This window comes from Malania oleifera, chromosome 2, assembly GCF_029873635.1.
Source record: "Malania oleifera isolate guangnan ecotype guangnan chromosome 2, ASM2987363v1, whole genome shotgun sequence".
NCBI classification, from domain to species: Eukaryota; Viridiplantae; Streptophyta; class Magnoliopsida; order Santalales; family Ximeniaceae; genus Malania; species Malania oleifera.
Genome location: NC_080418.1, coordinates 136,830,836 through 136,844,658, shown reverse-complemented (window position 1 = coordinate 136,844,658; position 13,823 = coordinate 136,830,836).

Below are 13,823 nucleotides of genomic sequence, written 5' to 3'. Positions count from 1 at the left end.
GTAGTATATACATTTTCATGGCGATCTATAGTAAAAAGAACTTTATGATTTGATTTACATTCAACAATGCACTTATCATTTTCAAATGACACCTTGTATCCTTTATCACACAATTGACTAATGCTCAACAGATTATGCTTCAAGCCATCAACTAAAAAAACATCATCAATGAGTAGAGAGGGATCCTTACCGACCTTACCTACGCCAATGATGCGTTCCTTTGCATATTCACCAAACATCACGTACCCTCCATCCTTGGGAGTGCTTGATGCAAATTTTGCCTTGTCACCGGTCATATGCCATAAGCATCGACTATCTAGGTACTACCTATCCTTGGAGGAGGATGATCTCAAACACACCTGCAAGATAGACTAAGTAACTGACACTGGTCCCCAAATTCCATTGGGTCCATGGGGGTTAGTGACTGGATCACACTTAACTACCCATACTTTTCTAATTTTTACACGTCTATTTCTAAGTGGGCAATCAAATTGAACGTGACCGATTTGTTTGCATCTAAAACATTTCATTCTACACTTAGGATCTTTAGGTGGGATTTGAGATTTTGATTCACGACCGAAATGTCCCAAGTAAAGATTAGGTCGTCTAATATTCTCAATGCCATTAAAACTAAGACCCTCTTTACTAAGAGAATTTCTTTGGGCTCCAAGTAGTTTTTCAAAATTGCGTTGGCCCTTGGTGAATTTAAAAACAATTTTGGAGCTATCCTCCAATTTTCTCTCAAGCTCAGCAATAGTCAAATATTTTTCTTTCAAAATCGAAGCATGAGAGGTTTTTGCAATTCCAAACAATTTTGACCAATTTTCGCATTTCTTTTTCAGATCATCATTTTCTTTGGTCATTTTATTCAACGGTTTAGAGACACGAATATATTCAAATTGCAATTCTCTAAAAGTAGGCATGCTATCAAATTCACAATCATCAGAAGAGTAATATGAAGATAAAGAACAAGAAGATGATACCTTATCATCATGTGCCATCAAGCACAGATTAGCATTCTCTGAGTCGTTGCGGTCCAAGTCTGATTCACTGCTACTTAATTTATCCCATAAAGTTCCCGCTTTCATGGCTTTCTTCTTTTTCCTAACATCCTTTTTCAGTAGTGGGCAGTCCGGTTTGATGTGCCCAACTTTGTTGCAATTGTAACATGTGGGAGCTTTTGATTTTTCTTTTCTTTTACTAGACTCACCCTTCTCAGATGTAGACTCCCTATATCTTTTGTATGGCTTTCTATTCTTCCTGAAGAATCTGTTGAATTTTCTAGTTAGCATGACCACATCATCCTCAGAGTCAAGTTCGTTGCATTCACTAGATGTATTAGTGGAGGTTTTCAATGCAGTCACATTTTTCTCTATATTATGTTCATTGTGTCTCTTATTTATAGCTAATTCATAGGTAATCAGGGAACCTAGCAATTCATCTAGAGTCATGGTCTCAAGGTATGTACCCTCATAAATGGTCGTAGCCTTAGCTTCCCAAATAGGAGGCAAGCCTCTAAGGATCTTCCTAATCATCTCATATGTAGGATAGGTCTTACCTAATGCATGCAGTGAGTTTATAATGTGTGTGAATCTAGTGTACATGCTCTGAATGGACTCACCTACATTCATCCTAAAGGCCTCATATTCACTAGTTAGCATATCTATCCTACTATCTTTCACATCCCTAGTAACTTCATATGTGACATCTAATTTATCCCAGATTTCTTTTGCAATAGCACATGACATTACTGTATTAAACTCATTCACATCAAGACCACAATACAAATTATTCATAGAAGTGGCATTCAAACCAACAGCTTTCATATCATCATCGATATGTTCTTCCTCAGTTTTAGGGACTCTAGTCTCACCCTCTGTTTTCATAGGAACATAATTTCCCTTAGAGACGATCCTCCACACCTTCCAATCTATATTTTGAAGGTAGATGCGCATCCTTTATTTTCAGAAGGTGTAATTAACACCAGTAAAAACCAGAGGTCGTATGGAAGATGGTCCCTCAGGGAAAGGGGTCACGGTGCTATGAGCCATCTAAGATCTTTAACAAAATAACTATTGAATCTATGTAACCTGACTCTGATACCAATTGTTAGCTTTACCGTTAACCCAAAAGGGGGGGGGGGTAAATTGGTATTGTCAAAATTGATGCCCTAGGTAAATCCCCTAACAGCAGTATTACACAACCTTATGGTTAATCTAATGTTGATAAATTAAATTGATTTAAATACATAGTGAAAATTAAATTGCATGATAAAATTAACTAAGCACGAATCAGAAAGCTGTAAATATAAGATGACACTTAGAAATGTTATCGAGGTTCGACAAATTGCCTACATCCCAGCCTTGACTAACAAGCACAAGGATTACCACTATAATACTCACTTCACGGGTGCAGTGGCACCTAAAATACTAGGTCAATTAGCACAGGGTTGACCTCAACCTTTACAAACAATCTTTACTGGGTTGGATTATTGCCCCCTTAGGCTACGCCTGGAATATAACAGTATTTCTCAATAATGAAACCGATACGGTGATTATACTTTTCAGTAAAGCAGATATGTACCACAAGAGATATTCAGATTTAATTTATAAAACGATTTGTTCTTTGTGTTCTGTAAAAACCCCAAAAAGAAATATAAAATATTAGTGGATTGATTTCAAAAAAATAAATAAAAATAAAAATAATAATAAATAATTAAAAATAATAATTATTAATTAATTAATTATTAAACGAATTTAAAAAAAAAGAAAAAAAAATAATTAATTAATTAATCGAATTTAAAAGAAAAAGAAAAAGAAAAAAAATTAATTAAAATTTATTTTTATTTTTTTATTTTTTTAATAAAATATATTATTATTAATATTAATTAAATATATATTTATTATTATTATTATTATTATTATTATTATTATTATTATTATTAACATTATTACATCCTGAAGCTTCCAACTTCAGGATTTCTTTTTCTTCTTCTTCTTCTTCTTCTTTTATTTCCTTTTTCCTGCAACAGCGCAGGTCTTCTCTCTCTCCTCACGTTCTCTCTCCCTCTCTCTTTGATTTCGTGATGGATTTTCGCCCGATCGAAAATCCGAAAATACCACTAGACTCCATTCGTTGCTGCCGTCATTTCTACTGGAGCGGATCGGTGGTAGGAGCGGCGTAGGCATATTCCCTGGGGTAAGCCATTTCCCCATTTTTCTTTAATTTCTTGCAAAATATAAGTCCAATTGACGAACAGACACCACCACGAGAATCTAGGGATGATTCTCTACAAGTCTAGTGGGACGGAATTCTCGTGGAGGTGTCGGGCCAAAACTCCAAATTTGGGGTGCGGTGATTATTAAGGGGCTTATTTTTAATTAATTAGCATTAATTTAAAAATGCTAAAATATTAAGCATCTGAGACTGAAGTAAGATTTCTGAAATTTAGGGTTCGGGTGAGCGCCGCGGGTATAATTTTGGGACCCGCAGGCAAAATTTGAAAAATTAAGTAGGGATATTAAATAATAGTTTAAATATTAATTTGAGGTATATGGAGCCTAAGGAAGGCTAGATGAGTATTATTTTGGAGAAATAGATTAATTAATCTGGGGAAAAATGTAAATTGCAGGAATTAAATTTCGGACGCCAAGGGCGTGAAATTTTGGGTCCTAAGGAATTTCGCAATAGTCAGGTAAGGGAATAAACTAAAGCAGTAATTTTTCATACAAATTATTATTGATTATGAGTAAATTTATTTTCAGAAAAGCATATGTTTATTGTGTATTACGCATGAAATGTACGATCAGGGAAAAATACTGCTATGATGATTAAAATGTATATGTATGTATGAGATGTAAATAATTCACGTTTTTAGAATATGAAGTATGACTTTTAACAGCATATGTGTGGCATGAATATTATTTTATGTGAAATGTATTATGATGTGAAAGATTTTACGAACCAAGCATTTATGGAAATATGAGTTATGTTGTGATGAATGATGTATTTTCAGTATATATATATATATACCTGAAACAATTTTGGCGCGAGGCCATATATTTATGTTATCGGCACGAGGCCGTATCTATATTTTTGGCGTGAGGCCATGTATTATTGTTATCGGCACGAGGCCGTATTTATGCTATCGGCACGAGGCCGTAATTATATTATTGGCGTGAGGCCATATTTACTATGATTTTGGCGCGAGGCCATATGTATGATTTCGGCGCGAGGCCGTATCTATGTTTTCGGCACGAGGCCGTAATGATGTTATGTATGATCATGTTTTCATAACCAGGATGTTAGTTTAGTTCAGACCAGGAGCTCGGTACCGTAGCTATGGGTTCATTTTGGCACGAGGCCTTATTAGTGCTACCATCCCACGAGGGGATGAGAGATGGATAGTTGATGTAGCTTTCAGTAGAGTGTGGACGTCCACCTGGCAGTCCGGACCAGGGTGTGGCGGGCTCATCGTACTTACAGACATATTTGATTCTGCAGTGGTCGGCCAGCCATTGTCGGGTCCCGCCTTCGGGCTGCACAACCAGTCATGGGGGGTAATACATGACATCAGCTAGCTAGTCATCCTGGGTTTGTTTTCAGTACTACAGTTATAACAGATGACTTTATATATGATATGATTTGTTAACAGATGTGAAAATATATGTTTACCCAGTACGATATGATTATGTTTATAGAATTATGAAATGTACTGTATACGTACAAATGCATTAAATATTCATGTTGCCACACAGCTGTATTTAGTTTATTTTCCCTTACTGAGAAGTGTCTCACCCCCAATATTATTACATTTTTCAGGAGCTCCTGAGAGACTGGCGGGTTAGGGCCGCCGTTGAGCTAGTGAGATTACCCTGTGAGAAGGGTAAGATTTTGTAATAGTGTCAGAGTTATTTTGTGTTTGACCCTAGAGATATTTGGATGTATGTGAGGATGTACAGAATGCTCTGGTATTATATTTTATGACTGGATGTTTGAGATTTTATGTGTACTGTTGCTAGGTTTTCCGCTGTGTATGACAGGTGTCCCCGCTACCCACGGGTTCGGGTTGACCATTTTATTTAGTATGTGATATTTTATGTTAAGAAATTGAGGGACGTTACATGTTCAATTAGATAAAATCAATCAAAGGATATTTCAACAATGATTTTTTGCATATGCGCAAATATCTCAACAAAATATTTCTCAAAGTAAATCACACGAGATATTTGAAGATGATTTGAAATATGTTTTAGCAATCAAAAAGCAATGTGAACTCCTTGAGATATTACAATGAGAGTGCAATACTCACAAGCTCAAATGAAGTTTCCCTAAGGAAGACTTATCAATAAAGTCTCCTATGAAAAACTTAAAGTTTTGCTCCCAAAGAAAATAATTTCAATCAACCAAGCATGGGAGAGCAATAGCCTAATAGCAAGAACACTCAAGCACACACTTACGAAGGGATTTTTGCTATAAAAACTAGCAAGAGTGAGTGTAGGAAGCTTCAAAATGAGTAAATGAGAATTTTGAATTTCAGAGAATTTTGCTAATCAAGATTGCTAATTTGGTGCTAATCTTTTCAAATGAGGGGGTATATATAGACTACCCCATAATTATAACCGTCCAAAACACATAGGGTATTATTAGTATTATTTTAAAATATTTTAGCAAAGTTAATCCCGTTTAAAAAATTTAATTGCGATAAAAAAAATTCTAACCCGAGAGCATCAATCGACCATTTGAGGTTCGATTGACCAAGTGACAAAGTTCGGTCGACCGGGAGAAATTTGAACTGAGAGTTCGGTCGACTAGACTAAGGGTCCTAAGGGCGATTTTTCCATTTTCACGCGGTTCGATCGACCAGGTGATTTTGAACTATGAAGTTCAGTCGACTGGGAGTTGGATTCTCCCATATGGGGGTTCAGTCGACTAGGGCGTTGCTTGTTTAAATCTGGTCGGTCGACCGAGGAGTTAAATGTTGACCCGATGGGAGTTTGGTTGACCAAGTTATATGAACTTGTCACAGTACGGTCAACCGAGCTATAATCAAATTGTTGACCTCTTGACTGGTGTGGTCGACTGAATATTTTTATATGTTCTGGTTTGGTCGATTGAATATGCATTTTCAATGCATTTCGATTCCGACTCCCTTATATATTCACCTAATTCATATAAGCATATATGTTTATGCATGCATGTGGATCCCACGGTCATTCTAGGTCTTTTTGGGCTTACCTATCATATCATGCATACAATGCATTTGATTATTAAAGATTATTTTTCTTTTATTTACTATTACAGACCCGCATTACATAAAATGAATTTAAAGTACAACACAAATATGGTCTTCTGAGTCTTCACACTCTACTTCATTTGCCATCATTTTGATTTGTCAATTATATACCTACACATTATCCTTAGATAGTCGTCAAATACAACAAGTATATGTCATTATCAAAACCGGGTGTGACTACACAATTCCAAAACCCAACACAATATAATTGAGCAGATATTAAAATTAGATATAACAGGCTTAGTATTTTCCAATCATTCACAATGTTTAACACATGCATAACATATAAAATAAATCATACATAAGCATACATGTGTAGGAAATTAAAGTGCAGGAATATAAAGAGTAGACATAGAAAATGATATCGAGGCTTGGCCAATACTGCCTATGTCCTTGCCTCAAGCTCACAAGTAAGAGGATTCCACTAAGTCTCGCTTAACGGGTGGAGCGACACCGATTACAACACTTTACAGGATGGTGTACCTAGTTCTCTTAATCGGGTCTAAATCATTACGGTGTGAGCAATTCGGGACTATTCACAGGGTTAGTCTCCCTTTTCCGACAACCTATCGGGAATACAACAAGTGAATATTTTTGTACAACGAAAATATGCTTCTAAGCAAGCAGATGTGTACAACGATATGCTTAGAAATACACTCACGTATGATATGCAAATAAGCTCAATGGGAGTATGTGATTTTCACAAAAATAATCTTTGAATAACAATGTGTATGATGAGTGCTCAAAGATTTTATGTCCAAATACGAAATTTCTCCAAAAATATTTTTCTAAATAAGGTACTGGAGAATCTAGGGTTTATGGTTCAAAAATATTTTCGTAAACACAAGCAAATGAGTCTTTGAATCTTACAATGGATGTGCAAGATTCACAAGCAAATAATATTGACTCCCAAGAATATTTACCAAATGAAATATGTGGGAGAAACTAAAATAATACTCTGTAAAGAAGATATAAAAATATAAGCAAGATGAAAGTAAAAACGATTTTGATTTGTAAAACGAATGCCCAAAACAAAGTTTAAAACTATGCTCTCTTGTAAGATTTATCAATGAAATAATAAAAGAAAGTAAAAAATTCAGGATAAAATTTGATAGTATTTTTGGGCTAATCCAGTTGCTAATTATGAGTAATGAGGGGGTATATATAGAGTTGGGCAAAAATATAACTAGTGAGGGCACGCTGGGAATTTTTTGAAAAGATTAATTAATTATTAAGAGTGTTTTGGCATTTAAAAAATGGCTAACCCGAGAGGTTCGGTTGACCGAAGCAAGGGGTCGGTCGACTGAGCTTGAGCGACTTCCCAAACCTTCATAGGTTTGGTTGACCGTGGCTTAGGTTTGGTTTGCTGAGACTTCATGGCCGGTCGACCGAGGCCAATTTGAACTAAAAGTTCGGTCATCCGTGGATGGTGGAAAAGTCAAGTTTTTCACTTCAGTTGACTGTGGAAGCTATGTTATAATTCGGTCGGTTGACTGTGGAAGCTATGTTATAATTCGGTCGGTTGACTAAGCCATGTTAAAGTTTTACTTTTGACTTTTGACCTTATTTGGTCGGCTGAGCTCTTTAAGTAGTCAAATGGTTTGGTTGACCGAGGCTTCATAGCACATGCCTCACGTGGCAGGTTTGGTCGACCTGGTCATTTAGTACATAAGGGGTCGGTCGACCAAGGCTCTTTAACTAAGCCAAAAATCCAATGTCGGTTGACTGTTTTTGCTCCGATTTTGACCATAAAGTTATTCCAAAAATCTTTGTTTGATTTTAGCTTTTTATGAAAATGATTTTTTGTGAAAGTTATGGTCTCTAAGGTTAGACTACGGCCGTCCTAAGCTTATCATCTACATCATGCATGTCATGCATTATTATAGACCAAAATATAAAACAAAATGCAATACAATTGAAAATAGATGTCTTCTTCTGTCTTGCTCATCAAACTTCATGGAATATGCCAGGATGTTTAATCTTGAGGTCTTTTTGGCTTTCATTTTTCCTTTACCTCATGTGCATGTTAAGATGTAGACTTGTTCACACACTAAATGTACACATGAGATACAGACGCTTTGTCAGCATCAAAATAGGGATTGACTTAACAATCTCCCCATTTTCGATGATGACAAACACCGAGGAGCAAAATGGGTTACGCCTAAAAAGGCTCCCCCTAAGAATGTGCATATCGTAAAAATAAACAATTTAGTTCAAACATATTCAGGAAAGAAGACATAAAAAATTAATTATACATTTAGTTTTTGCGTTAAAGCACATTGAAGCTCAGATAATTACCCCATTAAAAATTTCCCCTTCTTTTTTTGGTCATAAAAATATTTATCATTTTGCTCATAAAAAAGTTCCCCTTTTGGCATCAGGAAAAAGGGCTAAGTAAAAAAAATTGGTCATTTAAAACAGGCTTAGCGAAGGAGAACTCCCCCTTTGAAAATATTCCCCCTTTATAACATTTAGGCACATAAAAATTTCCCCTCCTTTTCATATGGCATTTGGGCATAATTTAAAACCACCAAATATATAGCATTTAAGTTCATAAGCAAGAAACAATATATATCTCATGTAAAATCATTTTCTTGCCAAATAAAGTTATAAATATTTATATGTACATATATGAATATATATCCCCCTTTTGATGTTATCAAGAAGTACTAGGGGCGAGCTTGCAGAAAAAGAAACTTTAAAATAAGGCATAAGCAAGCAACGATATTCTGGTTTAGCATTCAGACACATTCTTATTATAACCAGAACAAGCTACCATATGGATCAAAAATATATTTGAAGATTACATAGGATCATATGGAAAAGCAAATGACTGTGGCTAATCAACAAGTTTCAAATTATGATTTTCAATAAGAACATCACATTTAACCACATGTCATACTGGATTCAAAATAGATCTAAGCTAAAAAGTGTTGGTGAGCATAATAGGGCAGGAATTTTAATTCTAGATGCTCCCCCTTTCAATTTGAATCTTAGCTTGGATAAAAAAAGTAGCTTATACTAGTTAAAGACTAATTTCACTATGCTTGGAAGTGTAAGCCATCATTTTAATTCTCTTAAAATAAATATACTGGTAAAGATTAATTTACTCTTTTATGCAACCAGTATAGCTATCCCTATGGATCAAACATGAATCAGAAAAGATATATTAAGGCATGATTTTGTGTTCACAACCAAGAACAATCCATATCTATTTATAGACTTTTAAGAGTTGGATATGATGTTTAGGGTTTTTCAGAAGAGCCTCAATATTCAAAAAGTGAGACATGATGCACATGAGTCTTTTATGCTCTTTCTTTAGGGATGAAGTTTAGCTCTCTTGAATATGCGATGATTATGTAAGGCTGAAAATTTAATATTCATGTGATTTTCACTCACCCTTTCAAAAATATTTGAACATTTATTTTATCATAATCATCCTTAATGCATGGTTTTATTTTGGGAAATTTCTACCAAAATTTGGACTGCATGCTATTTGTAAATTGTACATATTCCCATAAAACCTGTACCTGATAGGTTCAAATAAGTAATTTATAATTCAGTTCAAGCATGCGAGAACCTATATCCACTACCAGCATGTAATTCACATCACTGCATCCATCATGCAAGAGGCATTCTAGATTAAGCCTGCAATTAGGTGGACAAAAGCATTTGAATAGAAATGACTATCCATCAAGCAATATAAGCCTTAATAAAAAGTAGGATAGTAAGAGCTTAGTACAGTGATCAAATGCTAACTATCCATCAAATGAATTTAATTTATCAGCAATATATGGATAGTAAGCTACAGTTCTGTTCTTATGAATACATATGGGCACACAATATAATTATGAGAACATTTGAATTATATATCTATGTAATATTAATGAGGAATGCTCCCCCTTGGTTAAGTACTCAACCATTATGTGCCTTTTTCTTCTGTTTATTTTTCTAGTTTTGCTTTAGCTAAATGCTTTAGATTTTTCGTGATTTTATTTGGCTATGGATCCATAGGCTTTAACGGACAAAAAAGTCACAATGAAAATTCTTTTAGTTGAACTAAGCCTATTTAGCCTCTTTTCTTATGAATTTCAACTTGTAAGAGGCTCAAGTTCGAATGACTTTGAATTTTAATTACATGTGCATAGATCTCCTTTAATTTTTATTCCATCATCTAGATTTGAAACCTAGTGCAACCACCTTAGCCATTCAACATCATTTGAAGCTCTACAAGATTTAATTTTTATTTGAGAGCTTACGAAGCGAAGTTTGGATAAATACTCTTAACAATTAAATTTTCTTTAAGTTCAGAAGAGTATTCAGGTGAAGCAGGAAAATATTCAAAATATTTTCGTACAAGTGAATAGGTCCAAACCATCTTACCAAAGAGCAAACTAGGAGTATATGAATATTGTGAACAATGCTCTTTAGAGAATGGAAAGTATCCTTCAGATGTGATCACACAGAGGAGCAAGGATACTAGCCAATGAATAGGTGAAACCTTACCGAATATGATCGTGGTTTGGTAAGGATTTCCTATGGAGGAGACTGGTGAACCAAAATTAAAGAGTTTTATTTTTAAGGCTCAAAGGGAATATGAATCCCTTAGAAGATGCCTCCAGATTTGGTTATGAATGATGTCTTTTAAATAAGCACTTGATGGAATGAGAACTTGATAGTTATTAGTGCTTAAGCCTAGAGTGATGAATAAACTTTGATCAAGCTTTTATGCTCAAGAATAATCTTAGGGTTAAATGATATACAATGAATTCCCTAAGTCCCAAACAAGTGCAATGTACAAAATATGCTTAACTTAAGATGTTCATAATTAAACGTGGGCTAAGCATTTAGAATTGATTACCAGGCAAACATGCCTTGTCCATTTGGATTTACTTTGACATACTTATACCAATATTTTCATACCCAATCATTATGATGTATTCAAATTGGATAAATTTCTTGAATTTTCGTATTGGTATGATTTCTCTAAAGTTCTTAGTATACAATTAGTGTATAGTGAAGGCATATACTAAGTTTTGATATTTTAAGCACATAACACTCCCTGATCTTGCAATCAATACAACCCTTAAACCTAATCCTAAGATCTGAAGAAAAAATTTAAACATTTATGTAGTTCCTATTGGAGTTTGATCTTCCTTTGGTCGTCAGGGATTTGCTTTCATGATCACCCACATCATCTCTTTGTCTAAGCCTTGGCATCTTTAAGTGGATAATTATGTTTAATGTGCCATTTCTTTCCAATGAATACACACGTTTTATTTGCTCACGAAGGATTATGCTTATTTATTCGGCTTTTACTCATTGAGGCATTTTTATGAGTGTGTGACTTAAAATATGAACCCTTTTTCAAAGATTTATTTCTTTTAATTCCCAAGGGTTTAATATGATTATTATTTTCATCTTTAACTTCGAGTGCAACTCTAGAATAATCATCCATTTCTTCTTTTAAGCAGATAATTTTGAATATCTTCTTAATCTTTCTTTTTTCTAAGATGACATGCTAATCTTTTATTTCTACTAATTGCTTTGCCAATCTTTTATTTTCCGTTTTCAAGATCATTTTCTGCTTAGACATCTTGACTAGAACTTTATGCATTTTCAATAAAGTATTTTCTAGATTTTCAGGAAAATACATGCTTTCATTATTAATTTCAACAATTGATTCATCACAAGATTTATCAAAATAAATATCATATGAATCAATACATGCACTATCAACAAAAATATTACATGAGCTATCAGATGATTTAAACCAAGATATATCATTGGGTTTATCACAAGAATCATCAAATGAGATAGGATAATATACCTCATCGTTAATTACTAGCTCATGATTTACCTCCTCTTGATCATATGGAGTTAAAGTACTAGGAGTAGTAGACTCCTTCTCTTTGCCTTCTCCATATCTGCTTTCCAACTCATCCCAAATTTCTCTTGCAAATTTACATGTCATGATCTCACGAAAGATATTAGAATTTAAAGCACAATATAACATGTACATGGCATATTAATTTATCACATTAAAGTCATTTTCATTGATTTGTGCATAATTTCTATTAGCAGCCACTTGCCAGGCCCTCTAGTCCATTGATTTTATTAATACGTTGATCCTAATTTTCCAATGGGTGTAATTTACACCACAAAATACAGGAGGCCTAGAAGGTGACTGTCCCTCACCGAATGGGGATACACCAAATTAAGCCATTGCGATCTTTTACAAAAAAACGTTTAAGTCTATGCAACGAGGCTCTGATACCAATTGTTGGAATTGATGTATTCCCAAGAGGAGGGGGTGAATTAGAATTTAAAATTCTCTTCCTAGGTTCGGTTCAAATCACAATTCAGTAAAAACACAACTTAGCGTCTTTCTACATAATTCCAAAACCCAACACAATATAACTAAGCAGATATTAAAATCATACATGACAAGCTCAGTATTTTCCAATCATTCACAATGTTTAACACATGCACAACATATAAAATAAATCAGATATAAGCATACATGTGTAGGAAATTAAAGTGCAGGAATATAAAGAGCAAACATAGAAAATGATATCGGGGTTCGACCAATGCTACCTACGTCCCCGCCTCAAGCTCACAAGCAAGAGGATTCCACTATGGCTCACTTAACGGGTGGAGCTACACTAATTATAACACCTTATAGGATGGTGCACCTAGTTCTCTTAACTGGGTCTGAACCATTCTGGTGCCCTCCTAACCGAGTCTGAGCAATTTGAGACTATTCATAGGGCTAGTCTCCCTCTTCCGACAACCCACCGGGTTACAAAAAACGAATATTTTTGTACAACAAAAATACGCTTCTAAGCAAGCATATGAGTACAAAAATATGCTCAGAAATACAATCATGTATGATATGCAAATAAGCTCAATGTGAGTATGTGATTTTCACAAAAATAATCTTTGAATAAAAATGTGTATGATGAGTGTTCAAAGATTTTATGTCCAAATAAGAAATTTCTCCAAAAATATTTTTCTAAATAAGGTGCTGGAGAATCTAGGGTTTATGGCTCAAAAATATTTTCGCAAGAACAAGCAAATGAGCATTTGAATCTTGCAATGGATGTGCAAGATTCAAAAGCAAATAATAGAAACTCCCAAGAATATTTATCAAAAGAAATCTGTGGGAGAAACTAAAATAATACTCTCAAAAGAAGATATAAAAATATAAGCAAGATGAGAATTAAAACGATTTTGATTTTGTAAAACGAATGCCCAAAACAAAATTTAAAACTACGCTCTCTTGAAAGATTTATCAAAGAAATAATAAAAGTGTGAAAAATGAAGGATAAAATTTGAGAGGATTTTTGGGCGAATCCAGTTGCTAATTATGAGTAATGATGGGGTATATATAGAATTGGGCAAAAATATAACTGTTGGGGACATGCTAGGAATTTTTTGAAATGATTAATTAATTTTTAAGTGTGTTTAGGCATTTTAAAAAATGGCTGACCTGAGAGGTTCGATTGACTGAAGCAAGGGGTTGGTC